Below are 19,441 nucleotides of genomic sequence, written 5' to 3' on the forward strand. Positions count from 1 at the left end.
CACATAGATAATGAGATGAGCAGCATGAGCGTACACAAGAAAACCTGCTGAAGCACCCAGGGAGGAGCCCTCCAAAAAACTCCCCAAATTAACACTTAGCCCCATTCAGAGAAAAGAGTAGCCTACCCTTTCTGAAATCATTTGTTATGGCAATGCAGTAAATCAGCGTGTGCGCTTTTTCAATCCCTTAGTGCTTAAAATATGACATAGGAGTTTAATTCATGAATGAATCAGTAATGTTAATATCAGTGGCCAGAATAGCTCATTCATCCAGATAAAAAATTAGTTTCCTACTTCTTAAATGATTTCGGTGTTTTCACGTCCATTAGTTCACACAGTAGACCTTTCCATTTCAGATTACTGTTTTTATCAAGATCTTTCTGATCTAAAACCAGAAGTTGTCTTTTATTGCCTTGAGTATCTGCCTTCATTTTCCTACTGTTGCCATTTAATTTGATATTATGCTCAGATCTGTTTTAAATCATTGACTACTTTTCGTGTGCCTCATCTCTAACCCAAAAAGCTGAACCACCTCCTATCTGTGCTCATCATGCGGTGTTCTAATAATACTGTGTGGTATTTCTCTGAAGACTTTCCCATATCCCTATGTCACCATTGTTTCTCAGTGACCAGAACTGGAGGGAATGACCAAGTAACAGGCCATCAAACTCCTCCCACCATGAGCATGAATTTCTCTGACTTATTCCCTTAGATTTGTTTGCATGAGCAAAATTTTAACTCAATCAAAATCTATTCAATTGCACAGATTTAAAATTGCGGCAAGTGATAGGAAACAGAGGGTAATTGTTAATGGGCATTTTTGGGCCGGAGGAAGGTTTAAAGTGAAGTTTATCAGGGGTTGGTAATGGCACCCATGCTTAGTTCTGATTTTGTTGATAAATAATCTAGATCTTGCTGTACAGGGGGCAACTTCAAAATCTGGGGATGATATAAAACTTGGGAGCATTCTAAACAGGTAGATGATAGTGTAGAACCTCAAAGGGACATGAAGAGTTTGGTGGAGTGGTTGGATATGGGGCTGATGAAGTTCAGTGCAGAGAAGTACGTGATGATAAACTTGGATACAAAGAACCTGGTGAGACCGTGTTAAACAATGGCAACTGTTTTAAAGACTGTGCAGATGAGCACGAGGTGCAGATGAGCACGATCCATTAAAAATGGCAGGACAGTTTTAGAGAGCAGTTAATAAAGCATACAATATTCAAGGCTTCATAAAGAGGGACATTGAATACAACAGCATGGAGCTGAGGCTGAATTTATAGAGGACACTAGTCATACTTCAGCTGTAATAATCAGGACCATTCTGGGCACCACACTTCAGAAAGAATGACATTGGAGGGAGTGCAGAAGGAATTTATGACAACGGCTCCAATTGGAAAACTCCCTGAAGGGTAGAAGGCTAAGAGGAGATCTGTTAGAAATTTTCCAAATCTTGAAGAATCTGGCAGAGTAGATAGGAAGATACTGTTCCCACTCTTAAAAGGATCACAAACCAGAGGGTACAAATATGCAAGGTTTTGCAAAAGAAACAAATGCGTAGTGAGAAAAATAAATCACACAGCGCATTGTTATGGTTTGAAATGTATTGCCTAGAAGTGTGGTACAGGTACGTTCAATTTAAATAGAACCAAAATACAGGCTTACAACGAAAAGGCAGGAAACTGGAACTAAGCCAAAATACTCAGGGATCCAGTGTGAACTTGATGGGCCAAGTGGCCGCCTTCTGCATGAGAACAGTTCTGTGAAGTAAATGCATTAATTAAAGAGAATAATAAAAATTGACACAAATAGTGGAAGCCTGCCGGAAAACCGCTGCCTACTAACATGCAGTGCTTATGTCTGCAAAACATGGGAGCAGTTATTCTTGACTTACTGAATAGTAAAGCACAGCGATGTTATACGATGAGGTAGTAAAAATGTGTTTTCTTATAAAATGCATGGATTTGGAGACAGATAGGAGAATCAGAACAGTGCAGCTAGGCAGCGGGGATGATGATTTTTCATCATCAGTGTAGATGATATGGCATTCTATCGCTAAATATTATCTGAATGTTTCATACTGGAAGAAGGCAGCTTTCGGAATGTGAAAGCGTGGTTCACAAGCTATTTGAAAAATCTAAAAAATGTCCATGCAAAATTATGCAAGTGTGAAAAGAAAAGGAGAATGCAGAAATGTTTTTGAGAACCAAAATTACTTGAAATAGTCAGCCACAAATTTAAAAATAGCAAACTATCAGCAGATAGCACCAACTGTATTTTCTCCCTTGTTCTCTCTTCGTGCCACATTTTTCTCTTTTATCTACAAAGACCTGCAGTTTTTGATGCAATAATTTTTAATAAACTTAAACTTATATTTTGGGAACAAAAGGAGATAAGGAAAGTTGTGTTCTTCCAAAACAGTGTTCTTTTTCAACTGAAATTGTGTTTTGTTTCTCAACATCTGTTTCTCTATCTATAAACCTTTATGTATTTTGTAGTAAGGAGTTTTAAATTTAATTATTTAAAATTCCTGCTGGGTCTTTCTTATTCTTTCATGAGATGTAATCATCACAGGCAGGGCCAGTATTTGTTCCTCATCCTTAATTGCTCTTGGGAAGGTGGTGGTGAGCTGCCTCCTTGAACCACTTAAGTCCATTTGGTATAGAAATGTGAACAACGCCTTTTAGAAGAGAGCTCCAATATTTTGATACAGTGACACTGAAGGATCTATTTCCCCCAGGATATTGATATTGACGGATTCAGTGGTGGTAATACCATTGAATGTCAAGGGTGATGATTAGATTCTTTCTTGATGGAGATGGTTATTGCTAACACTTGTGTGCTATGAATGGTACTGGCAACCTGTCAGCCTAAACTTGGATATTGTTCATATCATGCTGCATTAGAAAATGGACTGCTTCAGTCATATTTAAAAGTCATGTACTGTGCTGAACATTGGGCAATCATCAGTGAATGTCTCCACTTCTAATCTCATTTAGTGGTGAAGGTCATTGATCAAGTAGCTGAAGATGGTTATGCCTAGGACACTACCCTGAGGAACTTCAATGTCTTAGAGCTGAGGTGACTGACCTCCAACAATCATAACCATTTTCCTTCGTGCTAGTATGCTAATTGGAGAGTTTATCTCAATTCTCATTGACTCTAGTTTTGTCAGGGCTCCTGATACCATATTTAATCAAATATGGACTTGATATCGAGGGCAGTCATTCTCATGTCAGGTCTCAGTTTCAGTTTTTTTGTTTATTTTTATACAGTCATAGATGCATACAGCATGGAAACAGACCCTTCAGTCCAACAAGTCCAACTATATTCCCAAACTAAACTAGTCCCACCTGCCTGCATTTGGCACATATCCCTCCAAACCTTTCCTATTCGTGAACTTATCCAAACGCCTTTTAGATGTTGTAACTTTACCTGCATCCATCATTTTCTCTGACAGTTCATTCCACACATGAGCCACTCTCTGTGTAAACACGTTGGCCCACATGCCCTTTTTAAAATCTTTGTCCTCTCACCTTAAAAATGTCCCTCATGATTTTATAAACCTCAAGAAGGTCATCCTGCAACCTCCCATGCTCCAGTGGAAAAAGTTCCAGCTTTTCCAGACAACATTTATAACTCAAACCTTCCATTCTTTCCTGAACCCTCTCCAGTTTAATAATATCCTTCCTATAACAGGTGACCAGAAATGGCCTTACTAACATTCTGTACAAGCTCAGCAAGACATCCTAACTCCTGCTTAAACTAAGGCTGTAGTAAGGTCAGGAGCTGAGTAGTCCCCACAGATCCCAAACTGGGCATCAGTGAAAATGTTATTGTTTAGCAGATGCTAAGACTGTGGATGATCACTTCGTCATTTTTTTGATAACCAAAAGGCGACTGTCGCCATGATAATTGGCTAGATTAGGTTTGACATGCTTTTTGTGTACAGGACATATCAAGGCAATTTTTCATGTGGCTCCATTGTTATTGAGGATAGAGATATTTGTTTAATTGTCCACTACCATTCATGACTGTGCAGGACTGCAGAGCTTAGATTTGATCTGTTGTTTGTGGAATCACTTAACTCTCTCTATCACTTGATGCTTTTGCTGTTTGGCATACAAATAGTCTTGTTTTTGTAGCTTCACAAAGATGACATCCAATTTTTAATATATGTCTGATGTTGTTCTTAGCATGGTCTCCTGCACTCTTTATTAAATTGGGGTCAATTCCTGGTTTGATGGGTATTATAGAGCATGAGCCCATGTCATTTCATGACATTGCCGATTGAGTTGGAGTACAATTCTGCAGCTATTGATGGCCCACAGTATCTCTGGATTCCTAACTTTGAGTTGCCAGATCCGTGCAATGCCTATCTCATTTAGCATGATGGTAGTGCCACACAACACAAGTATCTAAAATGTGAGGATGTGACTTTGTCTCCTCAAGGACAATACAGTGGTCACTTTTACTGATACTGTCATGGACAGTTGCATCTGCAGCAGGCAGATTGATGAGGTCAAGTATCTTTTCTCTCTTGTCATTTCTTCATCACCTGCCACAGACCCAATCTAGCAGCTCTGTCCTTTAGAACCTGACCAGCTCCAGCAATAGTGTTGCTTCTGATCCACGCTTGTTGATGGACATTGAGTTTCTCCATCCAGAGTACATTCTGTGCCTTGCCATCCTCCATTTACTGTTCAGTATGGAAATGTACTAATTCATCAGCTGAGGGGTGAGGGTCGGTGGTAGTACATGATAATCAGCAGGAGTTTAACCTGATGCCATGCGTCCTCATGCAGTCTGAAGTCAATATTGAGGGCTCCCATGGCAACTCCTTCCTGAATGTATACCACTGTGCCACTCCCGATGTTAAGTCATCAGTGAGACATAACCAGGAATGGTAAGAGTGTTGTCTGGGATATTGCCTGTAAAGTACAATTCCATGAGTACTATTATATCAGGCTCTTGCTTGGCTAGTCTATGAAACAGTTCTCCTAATTTTAGCACTAGCCTCCTGATGTTAGTAAAAAGCACTTTGATAGCGTTGGGTTTGCCCTTGTCATTTCCAGTGTGTAGGCTGATGTCAAGTTGTTTGTCTAGTTTTGTTCATTTTATTGAAGTTCCTTTGTGGTTTGATACCACTGAGTGGCTTACTGGGCCATTTTAGAGGGCATTGAAAAGTGGGTATGAAGTCACATGTAAGCCAGACTAGGTAAGGGCAGCTTCTCCCTCAAGAGCATCGGTAATCCAGACATATTTTTACAACAGTTGTTTCATAGTCAGCATTAGAGTTTTTAAAATTCCAAACTTCTTTGAATTAAAATTCTGCCACCTGTTACGTTGGAATTTGAACTTTGGCCCTGAGAGCACAAACCTAGGTTTCTGGATTAAAAACCCATCGACAATATCGCTATACCATCACTTCCCCCAACTGCCATAATCTTTCCAAGTTTCCATGATATTTTGTACAACTACATTTCTTTTCTCCCTTTTCTTCTTATTCCTAGGCAGTTCCTTGGGACCAAGGATGACTTTTTTTCTGGTCCCTGAAGTAAATTCTCCAAAATTGGATCCATGCACCTTGCCACAGAGTTGAGACAGGTAGTAAATGACAAAGTGTTTGGGTGGGATGTTTGGGTTTTTGAATGCTGCTTCTACAGTTTGTACTTGGCACTCATCTGGGGCTCTCAGAACAGCCTTAAGAAGGGTCACTGGACCCAAAATCTTCATTGATGCTGACAAACCTGATGAGTTTCTCCAGCAGTTTGGGTCTTTAGTTTGTTTCAGATCTCCAGCATCCACAGTTCTGTTTTATTTTATTGCTTTTGAAAGGTAAATTACCCCATGTCGCACCACATGTTCACAATGTCTATTTATGGTGATCCACACTGTAGAGGCTAACTCACACATTAGAGTTCTGATGTAAAATTATTGCAAAACACATAATTTGGAAACAAGCACCTGATTGTATCCTTTACTCCATTAAGTTCATTCATCAGCTATAAAATTAAATAGTAGACTTGCTGTATGAGCTGTGATCATGCTCAATAAAAGTTGTTAGAACAGAATTTTAAAATATATTTTAATAAATGCACAGAAAACAAAAAATATAAACATTTAGCTTAACACAATAGTTAGTGGTGTAACATATGCAGTAAATTTAATTAAAATTCAATCAACCTGGATTTGGACCAATCAATGTAACTGCAAAATGATTCAGCTGTGAATTATTTTTGGCATTTTATGCACTAATTTATGTTCATGAAGTTCTCTAACCTAACATAAACTATGACACCTTTTTGCAAGAACATTAGTATACTAGATAAAGGCCTACAATAAATACTGCCTCTACTAGGTCACTTAATGAATTGCAATTTTGACATTTCTTTTTACAAAGTAAAAGAGTTTAACTGAGAAATTGCTCCCTGAGCTGAGGAGGCTTCTTGGCATCTGCTTTCCTTTGGTTGCTGTGCGGGTTTATAGTGCTCCAAAATGGCACTTGTGTGCATGCACTCATGTGGAATCAATTGCATTGGATGCCATGTTAGTGAAGATAGAAGTATGCAAGGCATGTAGATCATAGCATCAATCAGTGTGCAATATTGATTTCAGATCACTCGTGCCCATTTGAGCTTAATGCCCTTCCTTAACTTTGCACAGCTAAGTACTTATTCAGTCGCAGAAGGAATGCCACAGAAAGGTTTTAACAACTCCTCACTGGGTTAGTTGCTGGTTTTTTTGGCTGTTGTTAATATCTTACAATTTTTCAAGCTGTAAAAATTTACAGGCTGTGGTATGGCAGATGCTTAAAGAGATTTTGGTCATTTCAGGACTTGTGCACAACAACAGTTGCTCAGTAATAGACATTTTTCTTGTAGTACAACGGAGGTCATGAGGAGCAAGACAAGCTGCTGAACAAGGGAAGAGATGGGAAAGGAGTGTTCTTAGCAGGAAACCATATCTGTCCGCAGTGGCTTAAAGATCAATTCCCCTTCCTGAACATCGATAATGAACAATGTGTGCGATGTCTGTGCTTCAGTAAGAATGTCAACACAGAAATCTACCTCCTGCTACATCTGCAACTTCAGAAGAAATGAAATTGATTGGTATAAAATTGATCACTGTTGTGTACTTCACTGAGGAAAGATTCACATTGTGAACTTATTGTGAGAATCCATCATTGAATTAACTTTATTTATACTTCCCCAATAGAGAACGCAGCACAGAAGACTCTACAGGATAGCACTTAGAAACAGCAATTTAAACATTAAAACGTGAAACACTGCTTGTACACAGTTTCCTACAGTACAATATGACTAAACCAACATCAAAATACCTGAAAGTTAACAGGTTGGGCTGCATTCTCATTGTTACTATAATCATAACTAAAACACATATGGCCAGCACTACCAGAATAATTTAGGCACTTATCTTGAAAAGGAATAATGAAAAAAAAAACTTTTTTCTTCTTCCTTGTTGTATTTATTCAACTAACCAATCTTGCTTCTTTGTCCTTTTGTTCAGTTATCGTCTTCCACTTCCACCAGCTTAGCTTCACTCCACTGAATTCCACTGAAAATTTTGACATGGTCTCCTATTAGCAATATAGATATTGAGAGACTTCATTTTCAGTGTAATTTTTGGAAAAATAGTATTGAAGAATTTCCACGCCATAGTTTCCTGAACAGACTACTCTGTTTCTCAGTGATCTTTTTCACCTCATTGACAAGACTTGTAATTCCACTCCAGAAAGATATAATTAACCATAAGAGTGCTTTGCAACTTCCTGAAGTTTTGAAAGGTGTTAAATTAAAGCAGCTTATTTCTAAACTCACCCATATGTAAATTTGTAGTGAATAAGAGACGTTTATGCCAGCTAATATCTTTGAAATGCATGCTGTTTAAAAATAAATGCACATAAAATACGCATTGCTCTTTGATAAAACAGAGCTCATTATTATAAATGATTCCAAAATGATCAATGATTTATAACAGCAATAACATTTATTTCTAACCCTTACTGACCTAATGGTGTTGGGAGTATGGTTGTGATAATCCTGACAGTCTTTTGTTCATTTCAATGCTCCAACTTGTGGAATAGAATTAACTTTGGTTGGCATATGTTATGGGTTTTTAAATTGTAATGCCTCACATTCCTATCACATCTGTTCAAGCTTAAGAAAACTGTTGTGAAATAACCGGAAGTGTGAAGTATTCACAGATACTGCAGTTTCAGTTTGGCCATTTTTAAGTAAATTCATGAATACTTACATTTGTCACAAATTCAGATACTTTGTTTATGGGTTGCCAGCCTTTGAGAGAATGTGTGAATGCATCTGCACAGACATCAAATTTCTTAGTAAGCAAATGCAATTTGAATTTCAGCCTAGTTTTACCACAGCTGTCTGCCAGGGATAATTTAGGGGTTAATGAAAGAAGGGGAAAGACATAAAGCCACAGGGAGTCGGAATAATGTAGGTGGATAATTTATAGAGTATAGAATCCCCAGGGATAGACTTGCATGCCTATATATGTTGTGCAGATCAAGGGTTTTATTGTCCTGGGACTGTGAAGACTGTAAAAATATATAATTAATTTTTGAAGGTTGAACATTTGGAGATTAATATCTGAAGCTCCATCTAATGGTAGAACTGAGCAGCTTCAGAAATGATTGCATTGGTAATGCCCAAATAAGGGGTGCAGAACATGTATATATAGCCGATTATAAAATGATAATAGATATTTAGACTCAAGAACATTAAATCATTTAAAAAAAAGTGGACACTGGTGAAAAGGTGGTAATGCTTATTCAAAATGCTGGCAAATTTTAACATGTGATAAATGTCTTGTATGCAGTAGCTGTGAAATCTGCATTATTCATTATAGTTAAATCTGATCTGTTGCAAACAGATTTTGTGTGATATAACAATCTTGACAAAATCTGTCAACAGTACTGCATAGGATGAAAACAAGACACATAATGGAAAGGGTTGTTTTTCTTGCCTGAGTACACAAAAAAAAGAAAATGTCACAGTGCGTTAGGTATTGTGTTTTTACTTTTACTCGCTATCCAATTCCTAAGCAAAGAACGTCCTGGATTCAGGCAGCATCTTTTGCAACTTCAGGATTCTTTATAGCTGAACTGTAGAAAACTGGTGGTGCAGCAGCAATGGTTGGATCTGATATAAACTTTTCAACAGAGCTTCTCCCAAGATGTGACATTGAAAGAAAAACTGATGCGTAGTTTAAAGAGTAAATAATGAATAGTAATGTATCATGTACTTTCCACACAGTTAGCTAATGATTCTCTGTCTGAGTTTGTTTGATTGTAAATCGTTGTCAAAAAGACCTGCCATGCATACTGTGTCAACGGTGCAGCGAACCGAACCTGGATTTTGCCATTGAAATGACAACGAAACACTTAAAATTAGCTGCTTTAACCCTCTAAAACTGAGAGCAGATTTTGGAGTTTGTGAATGCACAGGTAAATATGGAAGTCTAGAAGCTGCTGTCAGTGTTTGTACATTTTTCCTGAAAGGGGTTGCTGCTGAATTCTTTCAGACTGCAGCCAATTAAAAATCAACGAACTGGTGAGGAATTCCATTTCTGTACAATAAAGCCTCAATATGCATCCAGGAACACACAGAATCAGGAGAAATCCTGGCTTTGCGAACCTAAACTTTAAACATGGTTGTCCGCATTTCCTGTTCCTATGTGCAGGTTGAATGACAGGAAATGGTCCAGGTGTCTTGAAAAGGAGGCTGCAGGGGCCCCAGCACTGTGTTCAAACTTTAAAAATGAAAATCCCTTAGAAAACATTCCTCTTGCTCTCACCCCCTTGCTTCCCTCTTCTCCTTGCCTCATTCCTGCCAACCTGTGTCAATTGACCAATTTCCAAAGATTACCCATGCCTCATGCCCCCAATCAACCCCATAGCACTTTATAAACCCTTTGCCAACTCCGTGCTAACTTGAACCCCAACCCCCATTACCACTTTTCCTTCTCTCTCCATGTCAAATCACTTATCTCAGGAGCTGACTATTCCAAGTTATTTATACATATTCTTCTCAACAGTCAATAGTTCACGAACACTCCTTCCCTCCCAAGAAACCCTGGTCCCATCCCCAAAGAATTCCTGACACCACCAACTAAGGATCCTTAGCTGTCGCTCTGAAAGCATCACACTCCACAGCTCTCAGAAGAGGTTCCCTGGCTGTCTAGAAGAAATGTACTGAGAACGGACTTATGGTCTCCTGGTCTAATCTCCACTAAGCAGCTTCCAGACACTAGGGACAATAAATCAGATTTCAGAGGAGATAGCTGACTAATTGACTAACTGCCTCCTGAGCAACATATGTATGAATTACAGAATGCACCTAACCCTGTCCATGTAAAAAATAGAAATACTGAGTTCAATTATGCTGGTATTGTGGTATTTTCACCACTTTGGAAGTGCTCTCAGTCAGAGTAGAAATCTAGGTTTAACCTCACTGTTAAATCCTTGGAATATGTTCCACTGAGTTGATTTGGCTTACTACTTTTGAACAACCTCTCCTGACTACTTTGTTTCATAATTGGAATGCAAAATAATTTGATTATAGTTTAGAAAATCTTTATTTCATGTGGTTATTTAAAGTTTGTGTATGACATTCCAGTTTCTACCTTAATCTGGTAGATATGTTAGCATTTTAATTTCATTCTCCAAGAAATGGTAATAAATAGCAAAAGCTAGTCAATTATTTTGTTAGTGAGAATATTTCAATGTGATTGATTATTTATACATCACTGTTGCCTGGAGATCTTGTTGACTTGGTGGTGATTTGAAATTAACATAAGGAAGTTGGAGATCCATACCTCAAGCATTTGATTTTTGAAGTCGGCTTTCTTCAAAATCAGTGTCAATTACCAATACTTCGCCACTGACTGCAAACTCTGTGTCAATGTAGTTCCAAGAGTCATGTTATACGTTGTTCATCAGCAATATACGTATTCCGAGGAAAGCTTTCCCACCTGAAACCTTTAAAATGAGGTAGTAAAGTATAAAATTCTATTAATCCAACTGAATATTTGAAATAGAATTATCTAAGCACTCAAACCCAAAATGCAATAGAAAGCCCAATCAGATTATCAGGACAGGATATTATATAGTAATGCCTCTGTCAGTGCTGAATACTTACATTATTTTGTAAGGATTGCAAGCCTCAGTAAAATTTCACTGTACTCACATAAAAGTGATATACTGTCTTGTAAATGGTAAAGTTCCCACTATGTCTTGACTTCACTTGGAACTATTAGACTCACTCACTTTGAGCAAGGTACACAGCAGGATGTGGTTGATAAGAATGCAATCCTTTAAAAGGCTTCAGATACCGTACAGCTAAAAGCCTGAAGACTAGACAACAATATCTGAAGATATTGCAGTGTGGGCTCCTTTATGTAAAAGCTACAAGTAAAGTTAAATGGAAGCTTTTGCTCAGGGCTTATGAAAAAGAATTGGAAAATAGTGAAATCAGATAATACAGTCTGCATGTTCAATGGGCATCCTGAAACTGTCAGTTGACTGTCTTCAGGTTCATGTAGAAATTTCACATAAGTTTATCTTCATGGGAAGTTTACCTGAAGTTAGTCGCTTCCTTTGAAAGATTAAATAAATTTGAAAGAATCCACAGTACATTCATTTATTACTTTTTATATTTACAGCTTCAGTTCTGACTTCAAAATGGGTGGAGATGTAATGGATTAAATTTGACATGAAACCATTTGTGATATTCATCACTGTGACCTCAGTTCATATTGACTGCCTTTAAAGCACAGATAAGTTACACCAGTGCAAGACAGTAAAAATTACAACTCTGTCGACACCAGCATTTTTACTCAATCACAACAAGTTGATTGAAAGAACTTACATTGAAATTTGTACACCATAGGTTTCTGAACCATTTAATGTTTGTCAGATTGAGTTATTTGGTCATCTATCAGTTATGTACCCAATGAATTGTCTCATTATACTTGCATTACTGCAGAATTCTGGCAAAAGACAATTTCCTTTGTTAGCAATCTGGCAGTGAATAGTTTTCAAAAGTAATAATGCCCGTAAAACTCAGATACTGATTAATGGACAAGCATTTTATGTCAAATGGCTATTGTGTTTTGCAGAGTCAATAGAATATTTGCAGAAATTTATGAAATATGGATTGAAATTGGAATATTCAAGCTACAGTTAATACTAGGATTAATCCAGCAATACAATGGTGCAAAAGATATGTTCCAGCAGGTCTTACTGAACTTCTGCCAAGTGCCTTTGAGTCATTTGGAAACCGTGAATACAGGACAATAAGGTTAAGAAGAAACCAATAACCACAAGGGATTCATTCTAATTTTTCTGCGTATTTAAGTTTCTGTATGGAAAACCAGGGATTGAGGAATTCTTGTAGAGGATTGTAATCTTCACAACACATCCTGCTCTATTCATTGTGCAGAGGGAGGGAGTCCAATAGTCCAGAGTGACGAGAAAGAAAAGTCTGGCCATCTCGCTGTTTTTCCCTGATTGACTTATCATGAAAGTCAGCAAGGGAATGGGAATACTAAACAATGGAACATGTTATACAATCAATTAATAGGATCTGCACCCAGGCTCCATATGAAATACCATTAGAAACCTTCTGGTGCAATCAGATCCTGGTTTGTGTGACTCCACTTCAGAGCTCTACTTGTTCATTTTAAGCAGTCCATGCACCTAGTTTCTGTCAGTCTGTAGACTCAAAGTTGACTGTGTAGTTAATCTCTGCTGTTCCATTAGTTTCAATGGGCTGGAGTAGCAAACCAAGGGCTCTCAGCACAGACCATGATGTTACAATGAATGTGGAGAGAATCTCAGCTCTCTGCGCTGTGACGCTGTGCTGAGTTTTATCAAAAATTGGCTGTGTCAATTTCCGGGAGTTCCAAAGAGAACTCTGAGCTCTGGTGAGTATTCTCACACAATTCTCCCCAGCTCTTCTCATTATCTTTGCACCGGACCTCCAAGGCACATTCATGTGTGCTCAGCAATGGTGGAAGTATTCAATAATGCCAGGACTTCCCAGGATTCCTAACATTAGCACCATACCTAAAGCCCAGCTATGCATCAAGTAAGGGCTGCCAGCCAGGAGCTGTACCTCACAGTGGGACGGGAATGAAAAATAAATGCTGCTGAGAACACATTGTAAATACAAGTTCACATTCATAAAACTATTGCTATTTTCTCTCATCACCTGTCTGATCAACTGTCATTGTAATTGCAGCTACAAGAATTGAGCTACACAGGCTTCCTAACCTGAGCACTATATCATCTTAGAACCCCATCCAAGGGTGTGCTACTCTTTCCCTAACACCCTACAGAGCATGACATCTTCTCATTGTACAATGTGAGAAATTGGAAAGCTATTGTACAATGAAAAACATCCACTTTTATTCAACAACAGCAAAAGCAAAGAAAAAAGAAAGCAGAAAAAAATGTATGGCTCATCCCTTGACTGACTTGGAAAGACAGATCTGACCAATGAGTGACTGGCCACTGATTATTGTCTGTGTATCCTCCTGACCAACTTACAATGAATCCCTGGTCTGGATTTCCAGGACTAACCATGTCCAAGCCTCTGGACTGCAGTGATATGAGCCCCCTGACACGACTGACTCAAGTGACCAACTGACTGTGTCTAAACCTCTTGGCTGAGAATGAAAGGTGCTCTTGACTAGCTATACAGGACTCCTAACTGCTGACAGCCCCCCCGAACTTGACCAAGGAGTATTCACCTTAGACTTGGAGACACAGCCATTGACTGTGTTTGCTGTGTAGGTTGCTGGCTCATGCTTGAGCTGTGTGGTTGATATAGCACAGTTCTATACTTCAAAAGTGCAGCTCTTTGACGGATCACTCCAATTAACTACAACAAGCTGCCTGGCTTTGTGGCTGCACTAAACAGCAAAAAAAGGCACGACAGATGTATCATGAGCCTTTAAGACCTGAAAGAGGCACCAAAATGCAAAAAGGCAAAACAGACATGCAAATGAGGATCTGAGTAGATATAAAACGAATGAATGCCAAGAGAGCAAGCAAGGAGCCCTGGGGTACTCCCTGCTCCAATCCATGACATGGGTGCTTGCCCATGTAGGCAAAGTGTCCTGGAAACAGCATTACTACAACAAGGTGTCGATCTGCTCCAAAATGCAACATTGAAGTGGAGAGCTGCATTCTCAGTGAGTCAGAGGCATTTCCTGATGATGTTGGGGAGTTTAATGTCTGATGCAAACTTCCACGGAAAGGAGGGTGTAGGCGGTCACTGCGTTTGGAGGGTACCCTAGGATATTTGGGATGTGGAAGGCTAGAGGAGCAATGGTGAGACTGACTTAGCAGATACCCATTCTGACTTTCATATTGATAATTGTCTCTGTCTGATACCTATCAGGAGCCTGGAAGAGTACGAAGCTCCACATCAATGAGTTAAGATTAGGTGTAAGTGCCATGTTAGCGCATGCAAAAAGGCCTCTCGCTGTTAATTAGCAAGACTCTCAATTTACCATTGAAAATCTAGTTGAAGATTCAGATGTTGAAAATTTCATTTTATTCACTTGCCATATTTTCCCTGATTCTCATTGTCTACATTTTTCTGGGGCTGAGAAAAGTCAATTCATTGCAACTGATTAGAGTCACAGAGTCATAGAGATGTACAGCATGGAAACAGACCCTTCGGTCCAATCCGTCCATGCTGATCAGATATCCCAACCAAATCTATTCCCACCTGGCAACACCCAGCCCATATCCCTCCAAACCCTTCCTATTCATATACCCATCCTAATGCCTCTTAAATGTTGCAATTGTACCAGCCTCCACCACTTCCTCTGGCAGCTCATTCCATATATGTACCACCCTCTGCATGAAAAAGTTGCCCCTTAGGTCTCTTTTATATCTTTCCCCTCTCACCCTAAACCTATGCCCTCTAGTTCTGGACTCCCCGACCTCTCTGCCCTCATCAATCCTCTTTGTTACTCCTTCAAAAAAACTGAATCAAGTTTGTGAGATACGATTTCCCACACACAAAGCCATGTTGACTATCCCTAATTAGTCCTTGTCTTTCCAAATACATGTACATCCTGACCCTCAGGATTCCCTCCAACAACTTGGCACCACCGAGGTCAGGCTCACTGGTCTATAGTTCCCTGGCTTGTCCTTACCACCCTTCTTAAACAGTGGCACCACGTTTGCCAACCTCCAGTCTTCCGGTACCTCACCTGTGACTATCAATGATACATCTACCTCAGCAAGAGGCCCAGAAACCACTTCTCTAGCTTCCCACAGAGTTCTCGGGTACATCTGATCAGGTCTTGGGGATTTATCCACCTTTACCCGTTTCAAGACATCCAGCACTTCCTGGATATTTTGCAAGATGTCACCATCTATTTCCCTCCAGTCTATATCTTCCATATCCTTTTCCACAGTAAATACTAATGCAAAATACTCATTTGGTATCTCCTCTATTTTCTGTGGCTCCACACAAAGGCTGCCTTGCTGGTCTTTGAGGGGCCCTATTCCCTCCCTAGTTACCCTTTTGTCCTTAATGTATTTGTAAAAACTCTTTGGATTCTCCCTCATTCTATTTGCCAAAGCTACCTCATGTCCCCTTTTGGCCCTCCTAATTTCCATCTTAAGTATACTCCTACTTCCTTTATACTCTTCTAAGGATTCACTCAATCTAGCCTGTCTATACCTTACATATGCTTCCTTCTTTTTCTTAACCAAACCCTCAATTTCTTTAGTCATCCAGCATTCCTATATCAACCAGCCTTCCCTTTCACCCTGGCAGGAATATACTTTCTCTGCATTCTTGTTATCTCATTTCTGAAGGCTTCCCATTTTCTAGCCGTCCCTTTACCTGCGAACATCTGCCTTACTGGATGTTTACAGTGTAGAACAGCAATGATTTAATCAGGCTGTCTAAGTAACTAATCATTTTGAAGGGTTTTAAAAGACACCCATACAGGAAACAAATCACATGTGGAAAATTGAAGACTGGGCATGCACATCGGGTGAAAATAGAAGCTTTACTTAGCTGAAAGAAATCAGTTAATCATTTGATTGCACTCCATGATTATAATTAGTTTAGAGCCCGGTCTTTTGTACATCAATTTAATAAGCACATCATTATTTGAAATCCTGATACACCTGAATAAACAAGATGCAAGTTTTAAGGTGTGTGTATGTGTGTGTGTGTAAAATGGGAGATTGTCTGTTTTGGGACTGGGTCCATACCAGAGCCTGTGTGAGTGCCCTTACAGACACGTCACAACTTCTTCTGGATTTCTCAGCTAACCTGTGTGTGACTGATGTGCTGAATTCCCAGTGAGTTTCACAACAGTAATGATGGTGAACACTGACAGTTCAATGTCAATGACCCAGTCTCAAACCATCAAAATCTACCCAGTATATATTACATTTGGAATAAAACATCAAAGTACAAAATAACAGATGACTAATGAACAGAGAGAGATGTTCAAAGATCTGATTTCCATTTTCTGTAATGCAAACATAATTCCATGTAATAAACTGGGCAACTGGCGCAGAATCTAGTTTTGACTTTATTTCCTGTCCTGATGTGCCATTGTTTGGTTGTGTAATGTTAATCAGATTTAAGTGTTGCTATTGAACACTAATCCTGCCTGAGTGTCTGTAAATGTATAGATGCGCATTTGTAGCCTGGGTAAAGGTAAAATCTCCACAGTCCCAGAGGACTGTAGTGATGCTCTGTCACTAGAGAGAGACAACTCATGGTTGTTTAGCCTGAGGGTCACTTCACCTCAGGCAAGGGGTGAGGTTGAGAAGGTGGGAGCATCATGGTAACCTCAGCCAGTACAGGGATTGAATCCATGCTGTTGACATCAATCCTGCTGGCCAGCCAAATGCCCAAAGGAAAAGTCACCATAGCCTTAAAAGGATGGCTCAGTGACTTGAATGAGAAAACTGGCAGCAATTTAACCTGAGGTTCACCGTACCTCAGGTGAGGGGAGTGGTGAAGAAGGAGAGCCTTACATGGTAACCTCAGCTGGTGCAGGAACTGAACCCATGCTGTTGGCATCGCTCTGTGCCACAATCCAGTTACCCAGCTAACTGCGTTAATGAAACAATGGCGTTTTCTCTGACCTTTTTGCTTGACAATGATCAAATAAAAGAGAAAAGTTTACAGAATGAGGATCAGACTAGTGCTGCAAATATAACAGTCTTTTACCTAAATATTGTTTCCAACAATCAGATGATATTATTGAACTCCAACAAACTCAATTATAAATGTTAATGAAGATCTCTGGACATTTACATGATGTCATCTTTTAGCTGTCATAAAGTCTGGACCTTTCCCCCCAAAACAAGCCGTGAAGGGTATTGAAAAGTAGCAGTCAAGAGACTTTCACGGACTAAAAGTGTTTTTTTTGATAAAATGACACATCTTGGGTGTAAGTAACTTATGTAACCACCTGACCACAGCTTGATTCACACTTGTACCTTGAGATCCAAAGGGTTGTCTTGAGGTATCAGTTTGGAAGGACAATGGAGCAGATTTGGGAGTATGCACAGAGACCGATATCAGCAGCAGATTTGAGCAATAAAGCAGAGAAAGAACAAAATATGAACATATAAAAACAAGGATACTGCAAGCCCATGTATCCCTGTCTCTGTCAAGCTCACAAACCAACAACCAACCACTGAAGATGCATCATTTGGAAATCCTCACTGGATTTTGGATTGAATTAGGCTTTCATAATCCTTGGCTTCTGCTAACAAGAGTGATTGTTCCAAGGCTACTTCCTGATGTAACTTTCCTGAAGACAAAATACTTCTCTTTGGTTAGTTTCCATGCTGATCGAATCTGGCACCCTTTTTATATGCACAAGTGCCAAATGAAATCCAATTCTGAGATTACAGCGAAGAGGATTCTATTGTGTTAGTATCCAGAGTTCTAGCTGTCTGGCAAAATATCAGGATGTCACAAAAGAAAAATCAAGCAGTGTATTAAAACTTAGTTGAGGTAGATTGTGTTCAATGGATCTTCATCACATTTCTATTTGGACATTGGATTCAGATATCTCTACCCAATATGATTTATTTCGGGTGTCAGTTGGATGGAATTAATTTGGAGATTAGCCAATAAAAAGGGTGGGGGAATTCAGAAAGCAGCTGTGAGAAAGTATCTGGAGGTTTAAGGGTGGTACAATGAAATAATACGTGTTTGCTTCAATCTTCTTTGCTCAATTCAGAGCTGGAGGAGAAAGTGAGGACTGCAGATGCTGGAGATCAGAGCCCAACACTTTAATTCCCCCTCCCACTCCACCAAGGACATGCAGGTCCTTGGACTCCTCCATCGCCAGACCATGGCAACACGACGGTTGGAGGAAGAGCGCCTCATCTTCTGCCTGGGAACCCTCCAACCACAAGGGATGAACTCAGATTTCTCCAGTTTCCTCATTTCCCCTCCCCCCACCTTGTCTCAGTCAAAGCCCTCGAACTCAGCACCGCCTTCCTAACCTGCAATCTTCTTCCTGACCTCTCCGCCCCCACCCCACTCCGGCCTATGACCCTCACCTTGACCTCCCCCCCACCTATCGCATTTCCAACACCCCTCCCCCAAGTCCCTCCTCCCTACCTTTTATCTTAGCCTGCTGGACACACTTTCCTCATTCCTGAAGAAGGGCTTATGCCCGAAAAGTCGATTCTCCTGTTCCTTGGATGCATCCATATTATTCTGTTGTCTGAGAATTTTTAATACTATACTCCAAAGTATGACACACAAAGCCCAGTATAGATTTCTCAATTCTTTACCCTTATTGCACAGTTTTGACCAAAATTTCCATTAAACCAGTTGACCTGATAGCCAGATCCATGTCATAAGCTGTTATGCTGTCATCATTTGTGCTGACAAATCCTTTGTTGTACAATACATCAAATTAACAATCTTTTTTCTGACTGTGCTTTTCTGAATTGTATCAGGACATTTTGCAATGTCGGAGGTTTTATAGACATGCAAGTTGTTAATGTATAATGTACTGACAAGTAAATAAGGATCTGGTTCCGAAGAATCTGCCAGGTCGTAACGTTTGAGTTGTAATTTATTTGCTGAGTACATGGTTAATGCTATCTAATCAGAGAGGTGCGGTCAGGAAACCTTTTGGATGAGGAAGTGTTGAATAGGTCAGTTTAATTACAGGGTGCCCTCACTTGTGCTGGAGCTAAAATATGCACCATCAGCAAAGAAGTTGCTATAACCTCGTCATCTTTATAGGAGCATTGGTGAGGTTTCCTGAAGCTGAATAAGTTTCATTTTTTTAGCTGCATATGTAGACAGTCTGATTACGTAGTTGGAGTACTCGGTTAATGATTACAAATGCTTGGTCTACTCCATATATAAGTTAG

The 19,441-nt window shown here is 39.6% G+C and overlaps 1 long non-coding RNA gene across 4 annotated transcripts in view; it reads left to right on the plus strand.

Annotated features, from left to right (window-relative positions):
- The window catches only part of LOC122562051, an 85,792-nt gene that overhangs the window by 26,450 nt on the left and 39,901 nt on the right, over positions 1-19,441 (plus strand). For 2 of the 4 annotated variants that reach the window (XR_006315199.1, XR_006315197.1), the window contains exon 2: positions 5,514-5,607. The exons of 1 other annotated variant lie outside the window; for it this stretch is intronic. This is a non-coding gene — a long non-coding RNA (uncharacterized LOC122562051). Of the gene's footprint in view, positions 1-5,513; positions 5,608-6,884; positions 8,823-19,441 lie in introns of those variants that run through there. One more of the 4 variants, XR_006315198.1, reaches the window with a different exon arrangement.

This window comes from Chiloscyllium plagiosum, chromosome 24, assembly GCF_004010195.1.
Source record: "Chiloscyllium plagiosum isolate BGI_BamShark_2017 chromosome 24, ASM401019v2, whole genome shotgun sequence".
Classification (NCBI taxonomy): Eukaryota; Metazoa; Chordata; class Chondrichthyes; order Orectolobiformes; family Hemiscylliidae; genus Chiloscyllium; species Chiloscyllium plagiosum.